This window comes from Pygoscelis adeliae, unplaced genomic scaffold, assembly GCF_000699105.1.
Source record: "Pygoscelis adeliae isolate BGI_AS28 unplaced genomic scaffold, ASM69910v1 Scaffold14, whole genome shotgun sequence".
Taxonomy (NCBI): domain Eukaryota; kingdom Metazoa; phylum Chordata; class Aves; order Sphenisciformes; family Spheniscidae; genus Pygoscelis; species Pygoscelis adeliae.
In genome coordinates, this window is record NW_008825109.1 from 12,868,378 (window position 1) to 12,881,076 (window position 12,699).

At 37.2% G+C, this 12,699-nt stretch overlaps 1 long non-coding RNA gene across 1 annotated transcript in view; it reads left to right on the top strand.

Annotated features, from left to right (window-relative positions):
* Window positions 1-8,245: 8,245 nt before the first annotated feature.
* Window positions 8,246-12,699, top strand: part of LOC103920130 — a 107,015-nt gene continuing 102,561 nt past the window's right edge. The window contains exon 1 of the long non-coding RNA XR_663778.1: window positions 8,246-8,530. This is a non-coding gene — a long non-coding RNA (uncharacterized LOC103920130). The remainder of the gene's footprint in view (window positions 8,531-12,699) is intronic.

Sequence of the window (12,699 nt, forward strand, 5' to 3'; positions counted from 1 at the left end):
GCTTGCTATCCAGCTCTTCTCATGGACTTGTCACAGTTTTGAAGTAGTGTTTGTTAAACATACTAAGCATATGTAGAAACCACATGCACCTGGAGGTACCATCATTTTCAGCATCAAGTTGAGTGCAGGTGAATTCAAACTGATCGTAGTCTGCTGTCTATCTTTTCTTCTTACTGTGTTTTTAGAGAACACAACGTTTGAGAAAGTTTTGGCATGCACCAAAGTTTGTTGAACCCATTCTTCAAATATTTGCTCCTTAAATATTGTGATGTTGTAGGGACTATTACGTACTAAGATTCTACATTAAAAATCTGCACAGAGTAATAAACAAAAACTGTATGTTTGATTGTTCATGATACTTGATTACTGATGAGACTAAGGTAATAAGCGTGTGTTCCCCACCAGTACTTGCATACAGCTCTCTAATACTAATGGAAACTATATGTATTAAGCAGATGTGACACACCATACCCATGACTTGAAAAAGGTTTCTGCTTTGCAAGGCCTTCTCCATAACTAAATTCCAGTTTTCAGGGTTTCATGTTGGAATGGTAATTTAACTTCATATAGTGTAAATGTAAACCAACTTATGATGTGACTAACTGAAAATTACTTTTCATAGCTGCTACTTTTTCAGCTGGGATGCAGGAGTTGCCTTGGATTAAACTTGAAACTTCTCCAGTGACAGTAAAGTGCTGTCTAAAATAACTAATAAAATGCAGCTGGGAGTGGAATAAAAGCTGGTTTTAGACATAAGGAGGCATTTTATCAGAAAGGTAGTCTCTATGCAGAGGTTAACATTTGTATGAATAACTGAAAGGTATCAAATAGGATCTACCTAATTTAATCTATGTAAGATATTGTATTTCATGGAACTTTCACTCGACAGTGGCAGTTATGAAAATTTAGAACATCAAAATAGTATGACAAAACTTATTAAGTACATTTTCTAGCATAGTATTTTTTGTTGTTTTTTTTATGAAAAAGAATTATCAAATATATTGCTTTCCTCTACTTTGTGTTCTTGTAAAATCTACTCTGCTATATCACAGACTTCTAACCAAAACCATGTAATGATATGATTGTTTACCTAACATAGTCAAGAGGCTGTATCTGATGGTCTTTTCTCTTGGGCCTTCATAGATGTGCAATAATAGCAGATAAAAACTAACCTTCATTATCTAGTGCTTCTTTGTTTAGGTAGCTGTTTGACTGGCAAAGAATAAAGGATCCTAAAGATGTTCCTTTTGTGTCTTGTATTGGGTTTGAAAGGATAAAACTCTAGACAGCCAGTTTTGCGTGAAGAATACAATAATAGTTTTGTATATGTTATTTCAGTTACATGTTATGTTTTGTCTACAGGCAATTTATAGGTGGATTTATAATTTGCAAATAAAGGCTTTCATTTCCAAAACTTCTGGTGTAATAGTTTGGAAACCCAGCTATTTTGGTGTCGGATGTACAAAAGTCTGAAGAATTTCTCCTGTACTACCAGCTTTGGTTTAGGTTGTGTCTAAGTGTGTAGCAATGGAAATGGCTGCTGAGCAGGATTTTGAAATCATCAATGTATGCAAATCCCACCTGCCTCTTTCTTCCTCTCCAGAGCTCTGAATAGAACCCAAGGCACAGATTTTTAGTCTCCTGGTGTAGCTAGTAGGCTCTTCTGCTTCACATTAATAGTCAATACCATCATGATTCCTAAACGAGGCAATTTCAACTGTAAGTTGTTAAAAGGTTGGTAAACAGGCTATTCCCCAGACAAGAGTAATGCATGCATCTGTGCTGTGTCAGCTGTACTTAAACAGGTGAGACTGAAAAAACAGAAAGTAGTAACTTCTCTCCATTTTGGTTGTGTAGGGTCCTTGTTCTCTGAGGGAGATTTTTGTCTGAAAGGTTTACATTAAAAAGTGAAAATATTTAAAGAGTCAACACAGCACTGACTTAAAGGCATATGCATTGGCAGTGATTGGTTATTTAAGCTTTGCAGTGAAGCAGGTAGTTTAAAACTCTAGACATTAGTGCTTAGGACTATCCTCGTGAAGCATGAACTGAAAAACTGAATCTGATGCCCTGCCTCTCCAATTTACATAAAAACAGCACTTAAACCAACCACAAATTTATTCTGGATATTCAATAGAGACTTGTTTAATACTTATTTCCACTGTAGATGAACATTACAGGTAATCAGAAATTGTAGTTCAGTTTACATTAATTTATGATGAAATGCTTTCTTTGATTCTTCCACCATTGCTGCAAAGGTGGATCTCAAACCATTTAGCAAGAATTAATAGTATTCATATTAATATATTATTAATTACTTAAAAGTTAATAAGAATATTATCTGCCTCACTTTTAGGGAAACTAGGATGTAGAGGACCGAAGGCTTGACTGTGCAAGTCTTTTCACATGCCTTTTGAGCCTTGTGAATTTATATCAGCTGAAATCTAGGACAGAGGACGTTAAGTTATATACCCAAGGTTACCCATTGAGCTAGGAGCAGGGTCAGAAATAAACACCAAGAATCCTGATTTCTAGTCACCTTGAACTGCTGTATCACATTCCTTCCTAGACTTGCTAGCATCTCGGTAGTATGTAATACTGTCAATTAGAATTAGTTTGCTGTCCATCTCATTTTTATATTTAGTGCTAAGTATGAAAGAGTTGTTAATGCCTGCTTAATGTTTGGAGGGGTGCATTACCAACAATCTTCATTATTTTCTTTTTCTTGTTTTTTTTTTTCTTTCCTTATCCTCTTTAACCTCTTGTTAAAGAAAAGAATAGAAAGTAAATTCATAGAAGATATTTACCCACAGAGGAAAAACTCGAACCCTTCTTCAGTAGCCAGAACTACATAAGAGATTATGGTGGTGGGAGAAGAGACCTAACCTTGTGTATGATCTCAGGGAAGGGATCTTATGTACCGAGTCTGAATTTGACTGACAAAGTAGTAGGATGATGTTTGAGGCAAGAACTGCCTTTTTGTTTGGCAACACAATAGGATCCTCTTTCTTGATGGATTCTCAGCACTACTCAGTATAATAAGACAATAATTGGTCCCAAAGATGGAATGAGTAAGATTGGATGGTGGTCTTTGGGGGCCCAGTTGTGTTATAGCTAATCTAATTATGTCTGATACTGACTTCTTAATACATATGGTAGCTATTTCCTTGGCTTGGAAGTAAGGCGTATATGCAAGCTTGATGTTTGCTTGGTCTCTGTTCTAAAAGCACACAAATTTATTCTTAAGAGAAACCCCAGCTATATCTGTCTCATGTCATGTTGTATTCTCATTCAAAACTAAAACTGATTTGTTCCAGAAGATGTCTTGAAGCATAAATATGTTGTGGCTTGTGGAAATGTGGGAGGTGTGATGGAAAGAGCAAATGTCTATAGATTGTACTTCAAAAAACCACTGCAACTTGCTACAGAAAAGACATAGTAAGTTATTGCTGCCTTGGAGCAACAATCCACAGCAGGCATTCACCCCTTTGCATGGGACAATATAAACATTTTATTGGATTTATGAGTATAAAGGAGCATCTGGAGATGATGAGATTGTGTAAGACTAATTTTAGAGTCTGAATTAAACTAATTCCGTAGCTACAAAAGTCACTGCCATGTTCTATGCTCTTGTTTAAAAGATGTCTATGTGCTATGGCAATACTAGATTTTCCCAGCGACATGGAACAGAAAAGTCTAATGCACTACTGTTGGTAGTGGTGTGGTGGGCACTGGCTTACTCAGCGTATTGTGAAAATCCTTCATGAAAGATATTTATGCAATCAAGTTTCTGAGGCAAGTTTCTTCTCAGCTGTTAGCATCTAGGTTCCATTTCATCACTAATAGGTGACTGTCTCTTGAACTTATTTATGTTTCTCACTTTTTAAGAGAAAGTATAGCATGTATTCCTGGTTGGGAGTGGGGGTGTTTGTTTGCCTTTCCTTTCCTTCCTTTCCTTTCCTTTCCTTTCCTTTCCTTTCCTTTCCTTTCCTTTCCTTTCCTTTCCTTTCCTTTCCTTTCCTTTCCTTTCCTTTCCTTTCCTTTCCTTTCCTTTCCTTTCCTTTCCTTTCCTTTCCTTTCCTTTCCTTTCCTTTCCTTTCCTTTCCTTTCCTTTCCTTTCCTTTCCTTTCCTTTCCTTTCCTTTCCTTTCCTTTCCTTTCCTTTCCTTTCCTTTCCTTTCCTTTCCTTTCCTTTCCTTTCCTTTCCTTTCCTTTCCTTTCCTTTCCTTTCCTTTCCTTTCCTTTCCTTTCCTTTCCTTTCCTTTCCTTTCCTTTCCTTTCCTTTCCTTTCCTTTCCTTTCCTTTCCTTTCCTTTCCTTTCCTTTCCTTTCTTTCTGCCTTTGTATTTTACCATTTTATTCCAGTTTAAAATAAGCATATTATAAATTAAACGTATTAATAAAATTAGTGGTGTGTGATGTATTAACGGAGTAGGTGGGGAAATAAAGTTCTTTGAAGTCAGCTTTGGTTTTAGAAAAATCTAACTTGCCCACCTGAAGTAGCTGAAATACTGAAATGCAAGTTTTGTCCTATGTTTAATTTCTTTTTTTTCCTCTTGCCCCCAGTGATTCTTACTGCTGAAAAGCTTCCAGCCTAGCAGTGATAGTTACTGAAAATTCAGATAGTGGAAGGCTCAGTAGGTGAACAGCACAGCACTGTAGGAGCTCAGTCTCCGATGCCAGAGTGGCATATATGAATGGCAATGTTATGTCATAGTTTTGGCCATCGTCTCTTCCAGAAGCAGCTGATGCACAAGTGGAAGCTGAAAGTTACTAATCACCTCACAGTGCTTGCTGCACAGTGCTCTACATGCATAATTTTCTGGGACCCTCTAGCAATATGCTCATGGCTTGGGGATGAAAAGGATAAAATCCTGATTCCTTTGAAATCAATTAGAGATTTACAATTGACTTGAAGTAAGGAATCATTTGGTCATAAAGTAGTGGGCCAAAATTATGGTACTAAACATAGAAGAAAAGAGGGCAAAAAGAAGTCACTCCAATTTAGTAGCTGAAACTAAAAAGCAAAACAAACAAAAAAAGCCTTTGGACGATATGTCCAATATGCTTTCTACCAGCTCCCAACAAAACAAAGGTAGTTCATGACCAGTGAAGGTTATTTCCTATGGATTCATTTCTTGAGGTTAATTGAACTTTGATATTTAAAACAGTGTGTGGGTCTGATGGAAGTTTTTACTGTGAAGTAATGAAGCAGTTAGAAGGTCTTTTTCTTCTACAGATTTTCCCTATTTGCTTGTGAGGATGCCAACAAAATTTCTCTCCTCCATTCATTTGACCTATATTTGATATGGGATGGAGATCTCAAAGCTACTGAGTTTCTCAAAAATACACCTGAAACCTCTGATCTTAAATTTGATCAACATTGGCCAATGATTTGAAGTGATTTTAGATGGCATAGATGCACACAGTGTAATCACATGCACACTCAGCTCCCTAACCTCAAAATCAAGGTAAAAAGAATGAATGTGTTATTTCTAACAGAGAACCCTTTTAGGACCAACCAGAGATTTTCTACAACAGGAACTGCAAATATGCTTAGCTGTACTAATACTTCATTTATAAGATAATAAGAATTTTACACAGTTTTCTAGAAGGAAAGAGATTTGTATTCATCAGCAAAGCTCTACTAGTTACCTATTCCAGTGCTTCCCTATGTTTCTTCATGCATTGCCTAAGGCTGACAAAAGTTCATTTAAAAGCAAAAGAAATGCCAGATACCACCTTCCTCTCCCGCAGCCGCCCTGGAGCAATTATGACAAGAGTATTTAACTTACAAATCAAAATGACACTAGGAGGACCCACCCTCACAAACCGAAACAGGAATAAATTTTTTCAGTTAGCTTTCCAAGAAGGAGAAGGTTGCATGAGCTTTCTGCTAATTATACTGTATTTGAATGAAAAGCCTTTGTGTTCCACCTTTAAGTGTATAGTCTTGTCTTTTTTATGTCAGTATTTTAAGTGCCTATCCACCATCGTTTATCCACATCCTGATCTTGTCCTGTCTTGGATAAGTTCCTTGCTGGCTTCACTGAGAACAACATTGTTCCATAGTAACATTGTTAGTAAATTCTCTGTCTGTTGATCTGGCCATATTACCTTCTTTTCTGCCTCAAGGAGCTGGCAAAGCTTCACTCCAGCCTACGTTTTGTTTCTTATCTTGTACTTTTGTTCTTTTCCAGCATTGCTAAGTTCAGTGTTGTTAATATCTTTCTAGACCTATCGCTGCAGTATTGCCTTTCTTGTCTGGTGCAACACAAGGTGTGAATTCACAGGGCACACACTCTCCTTGCTGAGGAGTCTCATTTTCTTTAGGGGGCCTGCAAATTCATCTCATGATAAATGCTTGCTGTGCTCCTTAGAGAGAGAAGAGAGGGACTGTAAAAACAGTTGGCTTTGTCCCACCTGTCTGCCATTTTAAGATTTCGGACTTCTCAGGTGTAGGTAACTGTCTTTCTTGTAACTTCCTCCTTAGCGTAAATGTAATTGCATGTTCTTTCTTGGTGTTTCAGACATAATGCAGGTCTCCTCTTCCATTTCAGTTCTTATGTTAGATAGGAACATTGGACAGTTGTTGTGCTAACCATTACTTATTTCATTTGTAATCCTTATTCATTTTATGGTGGATTATTTAAGATCTTTCCAGGATCTTTTCTTAAACTGTTAATATACTTGAGGACCAGTGAGAGGGGCAGGTAGTTAATGAGATTTGAGCTTGTGCAATATCAATGACTTCCACTGGTTTTTGGTAGCAGGCTGTTGAACAGCTCATGGAAATCGGTCGGTGCACAACAGCCTAAGACAGAGCAACAGGCTCCGCTTTCATGGTTTAGATATTATTTTTTTTCTTTTTTTATTTTATTTTGTTTTCCATTTCTGTTTTGGTTTTTTTTTCCCCCCATTATCTCTGTTGAGTATTAATACTGAATTTGAGATACGCAACAGTGTTTCTTGAAGGCATTCAGATGTCAGGAGCCAGACCTTCCCCTTGTCCTTTACCCCATATCAGGATAAGTCTCACACTTTTATATTAAATAAAAAGGGTTGGGTTCCCTCTCTATGCCTTTTGGTTTTAGGTGGAGGTATTCTTCTGATTTTTTTACTGAACAAGGAAATTATGACATGCAGTTTTTGGGAATAGCCAGCAACACTCCATGGCAGGGTGAGAGGAAACAAAGATTTGGTTTAAGTACTGTGCCTGAGTTTAGGTACAAATGCTGCAATACTGTAGGCGCTGTGTTGCGTGTAGGACTGTGCTGCACGCCCAGTACTTCAGAAGCCTACATTGGATTTTAACATCTGTATGCGCTTTGTTTCTGTTGCTGCAACTCTTCTTTGACTTTTTTTGAATTAGAAAAGACATGCCAACCTCCTTGCCATATACTTATTACTAATAATGCTTATGTGTTTTTTCAGTCTCATATACTTTCATATGTAAATTGGCTATCGAATTCCACCCTCAGTTTTAACCTGTAATAACTTCATTGCCTACAGTGCAATTTGCACTGGTGTAATTTAGATGAGAATCTGGATGCATATGTAAATGTGTGCATGTATGCACACATGTAATGCCTGCTTTCTTACATACATATATGCACACACTCTCACTCTTTCATTTTACAGTGAAAAATGAGTGAGAGGGAGAATCTGTTGATTATTTTTATGCTGAACAATTTTAGAGCAACTAGCAAGAGGAAAATAAATAATTTCAGGTTGTAGCTGGATTTTGGAGTCATGCATGCACGTGCACACCTTTATAATATATTCTGGTTCTTGTCAGTCCCAAGCAGTAACTTCTCTCCTTTCACCTGACTCACAATGCCGAATTTTCTGCGAGCCTCAAACCTCATATTTATTTTGCTTTGGGGAAAATGGAGGCAGGGATGTTTAAAAAAAAAAAAAAAAAAGAAGAAAAAAAGGAAGAAAGAAACCCCCAAAACAGCAGCCCCCCCAGCCCCTGCTTCTATACCACCAGTCCAAACATGGAACATATTTTAGCAGAAGTGCCCCAGCTCTATCATATGTGCTGTGCAGAGTCATCATGGCCATGGTGCATAGCTGAGAGCCGGAAAGCAAACAGCTGCTGTAGCCTGATTTGAGTTAAAATAGTGTCAGTGTTTAGTCTGGCGCAGTGCTTCAGGAGAGATTGGCAGCTGGGTCAAACAAAGTCATTCCATTGGCTCCCTTCCCAGTAAGCTTCTGCTAGTATTTAGGTACTAGTGCAGCCTAGGCCCCTTTTCTCAGGGATAGCCTAACATCTGACCGCACCCTCTTTGCTTTTTAAAAAATGCCTTTTCACTCTTTAAGATAAATCCACTATTATACAATCTGCCACTAATTGTGTATTAAGACTTTTTTCTCTCGAAAGCTGACGCATCCTGCTCTCAACGTGGTGTAGAAAGCGGGCTGTTACAGTGCTGGATTAATAAAAGGGGCCTTTATGGTTTGTGAAAGAATATCTCTGTGCTTAGGCAGGAAACTTTTTGATCCACAGAAAAGCCAGACGACATCTAGGTAAGGCCGTGTATCAAATCTGCTTTTATGGGATAGTGGTGCAGCGAGCGCTGTTAATTGCGATTGCTTAATGTTTGCATGCCCGTTTTGATAAGCTTTTTCAGAAAGTTTAGGAAATAGCTGCTCCCGTGTACCGAGCCCTTTCTCTCCTCCCCCCTCCTCACTCCTCCTATGCCTTTAACGCTTGCAAAATCTTGTAATGATCTGCTTAGTTTTCGCTGAAATACGCGCGGGCGCCTCGCTTCATGTTGGAAAGGGGTTTCTTGCAGAGGCGCACAGCAGAAAGTTCTGCTGTCGGACCCAACTGCTGTTAAAAGTGGAGTAGCTGGGAAGAATTTACAGGGAAAGCTTTCAACTGTTACTGACTGCCTGTGCAATCATTTAAAAGTAGTTGAAAACTGCTTTGAACTAACAAGGGTTTAATTACGGAAAAGTTTAATGTGGCGATGGAAGGAATATTAAGTAAGTTGTCTTTGTCTCATACTTTTTAATTTTAGTTGTTGCTTTAGCCTGTTGGGTCACATTTTTTGTCAGCGCTGAAGGCTGCCATGAATTGGTAATGAGGGCCCCTTTTGCACATGATTTTGGCACTTGGCCAAAATCAACTTCCCAACGGCAAGCTTTCTCTAAAAGAACCTGAAGCATTTTTTTGTGATTAGGAATCATGTCTGAAAGCTGCCACAACCAGTTGTGTAGGCATGTCAAAATGACTTTATACAGTATATCTGAAGCATTCAGGGGTGTGTGTGTGTGTGTGTCTGTTTTTTCCTCGTGTACCAAATTGTTGCTATTATCATACTGAATTTCCGCAGCTTACGCACCTCCAAAAACCAGGCTACAGGGAGCTAAGGCATAATGAGGATCTTTGGTACCTTTATATTTTTCAACATGCCAAAGCAGCCCTAATTGTCACATTTAAGCAGGATACAGTATTAGGGGTTGCTTAAAACCCTTGTGGACGTAAAGCAGATGAATCTTTAAACTTTTAATCTCAGTAAATTATGCTCAGTGAACAGTAAGTAATGACATTTTCGAGAAGTTTCTTTGTTTGAATTGCGTGAGTGAAGCTTTTTGATATAACTGTTTAAAAAATACATGCCTAGATCCACTGGGGGGAAATTTGCAAGGAAAATCTCGGATGTGCCTTTGGATTTATCCCGATTCCTTGAAGTCTGGGTATGGGTCTGATCTGTGAGACAGGGAGCAGGAGCTGCGTTGTCCTTTGTTGTTTAAAAGGGGGAAAGGGAGTTAGTCTAAACATTAATAAGGAGCTGTGAAAGTTCACATTTCAAGTGTGCTCAGAGTTTCAAAACTTGTGGAGATCATCACTGCAATAAATGCGTGATTATTCCTCGCTGATATTATATAAACAAGTCTGGCACTGTAAGTGAATACATTATTATTGTACACTTGAACGTTTTGTGAATTTAATCTGTATTTAACAAAGCAACCCAGCAATTGGAAATTAAGGACCTCCGATTACATGCTGTGTATACTCTACCCTAGTGTCTTTTCCGTGTGCATTCAATGTAAAGACAAAATGCGTTAGGCAGCATTTTTGTTAGGTATTTTTATTTTACATAACAGCACTTGTGGCTATAGCCGAGGAGTTGCTCGTTTCTTCCTGTATGTGTTGTTTGCTTATAAGCAATACCATACTTCAGGAGCAATATCAATGTGGAACAGCCTTTTCGCACCTTCCCCTGCCCCCCCAGCCTTGATCCCTTTTGCAGTAGTCCCTGCTGTTAAAATGGCTTTACAGGTATTGTCTTTCTTCTGTTAAACCGTACATTTTCTGTAAGGTGTATGTGTGTGTGTGTGTTTCCTTTATTACATAATGAAAGACATATAGCTAGATTGGGGAAAAAACTCGAGCTTTATAGACTCTTCAGTATCTGTACTTTCATATAACTTGCCTGGGAGAGTTTGTTCATTGTTACGTTGCAGGAGACTGAGTTACAATTCTCGAAAGTCTCCTACGAGTTTAACTGTAACACATTGTATTTACAATGAAAGAAAGCAGACAAGATTAGCATGTTGAAGAAAGTAGAAGGAGAACATCATTAGTAAAATAAAATGGATAGGACTTAATTGCATTTTTCTGGGATTTCTAAAAAGTTTTACAACAGGGAAAAATACATTACAGTTGAATCCTATTTTAATGTAAAGCATTGCCAGAAAATGACCATACTGGGCGCAAAAGTAAATGTGTTAGTAGAATTTTCGCAAATTGTTATGGAATCTATTTGCTGGTGCGTGGAAGTAATTTCTCCTGAGTTACTGAATTAGGTACAGTTAATTTAAAATATGCATATACACATCTAGTTACTGCAAAACTAACTTTAAAATGTTTTACTGTGATATTCCCTCTTTTACTGAGAAGGTTTTACGGTGAAATAATGAACACATGTTAGTGCACTACTTCTAGAGGTTTTCATTTCTGTTTTGGTTGGTGAAGGGTTGTGTTATAAATCACAGCAAGTTACGCTCCAAAAACTTTGTGAGCAGTTTCTAAATCCAGAGTCAATTTTTGTCTGATAACATGCCTGAAGTGTAAAATCTACTATATGAGGTAACAGAGAGTTTTGCTTAAAAACTGAAAACATTATAAATTTGGCTTTTGATTGCAGACACTAAATTAACATTTTCCTTCATCAAGAAATGTATTGTCTGTATGAACATACAAAGAAGTCATGTTTCCATCAGATAAATCAGCATTCTGTATTCATAAGTATTAAGTGTAAAGTTTAAAATGTATAGGCACCATATTCTGTTTTTAAATCCCAAACTGGTAGATTGAAGTTTCTTCTTACAGTTAGGTCGATGAATAACTGGTTAGTTACTTTTCCTGAGACTACAAAAGGTGAAGGATATTAAGTATTCTCCATTATGCCATTTTTATTTTTAACAGCCCTCAGGAATAACGTATCTTTAATCTTCCTACTTGGAGGGCTTTTTGTTTTCTATTTGTTTGCAAACATATCATGAAAGACTGCAATTATAAAGCTTAACTTTGTTGTAATTTTGTATCTTAGATTTTACTCCATAGAACTGTTGAACTCCCAGTTACCCATTTCAGTGCAGCAAACCAATTTATTCTCCATTTAAAATACAAATTCTTGCTTTGTAGTTGGCATTTTTAATGACCGTTAGACATTAATATTTCATGTTTTAGTGGTGCAGTGTAAGTGGTACATATTGTTATACACTTGAATAAAAGTTACAAATGTATTTATAAAAAACTTTCACTTATATGAAAAAAAAAAAAACCCTAAACATATTGTAGAACACTCAGTTTATCAAGAAAACATGAGGTCCTGTAAAAATAGCTTTTTTCCTCAAAAGATTCTACTGCGTGTTTTAAGACTTTAGAAATGAAACAGGGTTGTTTTGTTTTGTCTTGTGGGGGGGAGGGTTTAGCAAGCATTTCATTCATATAAACTAAGCACTTTGTTCTATATGTTCTAAATTCCAACAATGAGATAAATAAATTGCTGCATTGGATGGAACATAATTATTGAATTTTGGCAGAACTTCAGTGAACTCTGCCATGAAAGATTAATGTGCACAGTGCGCTCTTAGATTCTAAAGTAACAGAGTAAGATAAGGGGAGTGCATAACAGGCTCCAACCTTTGTGGTTTAGAGAAAATAGAAAACGATGGGCAAATGTTAACTTTTGGTATAAACTGCTAATGATAATGTTTTGTCATCTGGGTGATAAAAACTACAGGAGGAGACAAGAAAATCCAATTTAACACAAATTCTCTCCATTTCTTTCTTGCTCTGCTTCCCATTTTTCTGTATTAGAATAGCCACGATTGCTCTGTATTCTTACGAAAAGGAGAATGTAGCAGGCAGACTACTTGCAGTATCCAGTAATGTAATGTGCTAATGAAATCCCTCCATATCAGCATGTCATATGTGGTTTTTCACTACAATTATGATTTTGGTTTGTGATTATGCTACAGTGATTTCAGAATACAAGCAAAATTGCACTGGCTGGATAAAGGCTACATGTAGTCATACTAGTGTTTGTTATTACTCCCTCTCTCTTCTTTCTCTACCAAACCTTGGTAGTTTAAAACATTTGCTTCAATTGACAAATTGTGGTTATAATCACAAAATCATATTCCTCTTGGCTTTTAAAGAATTACCGCACCCAAATAAT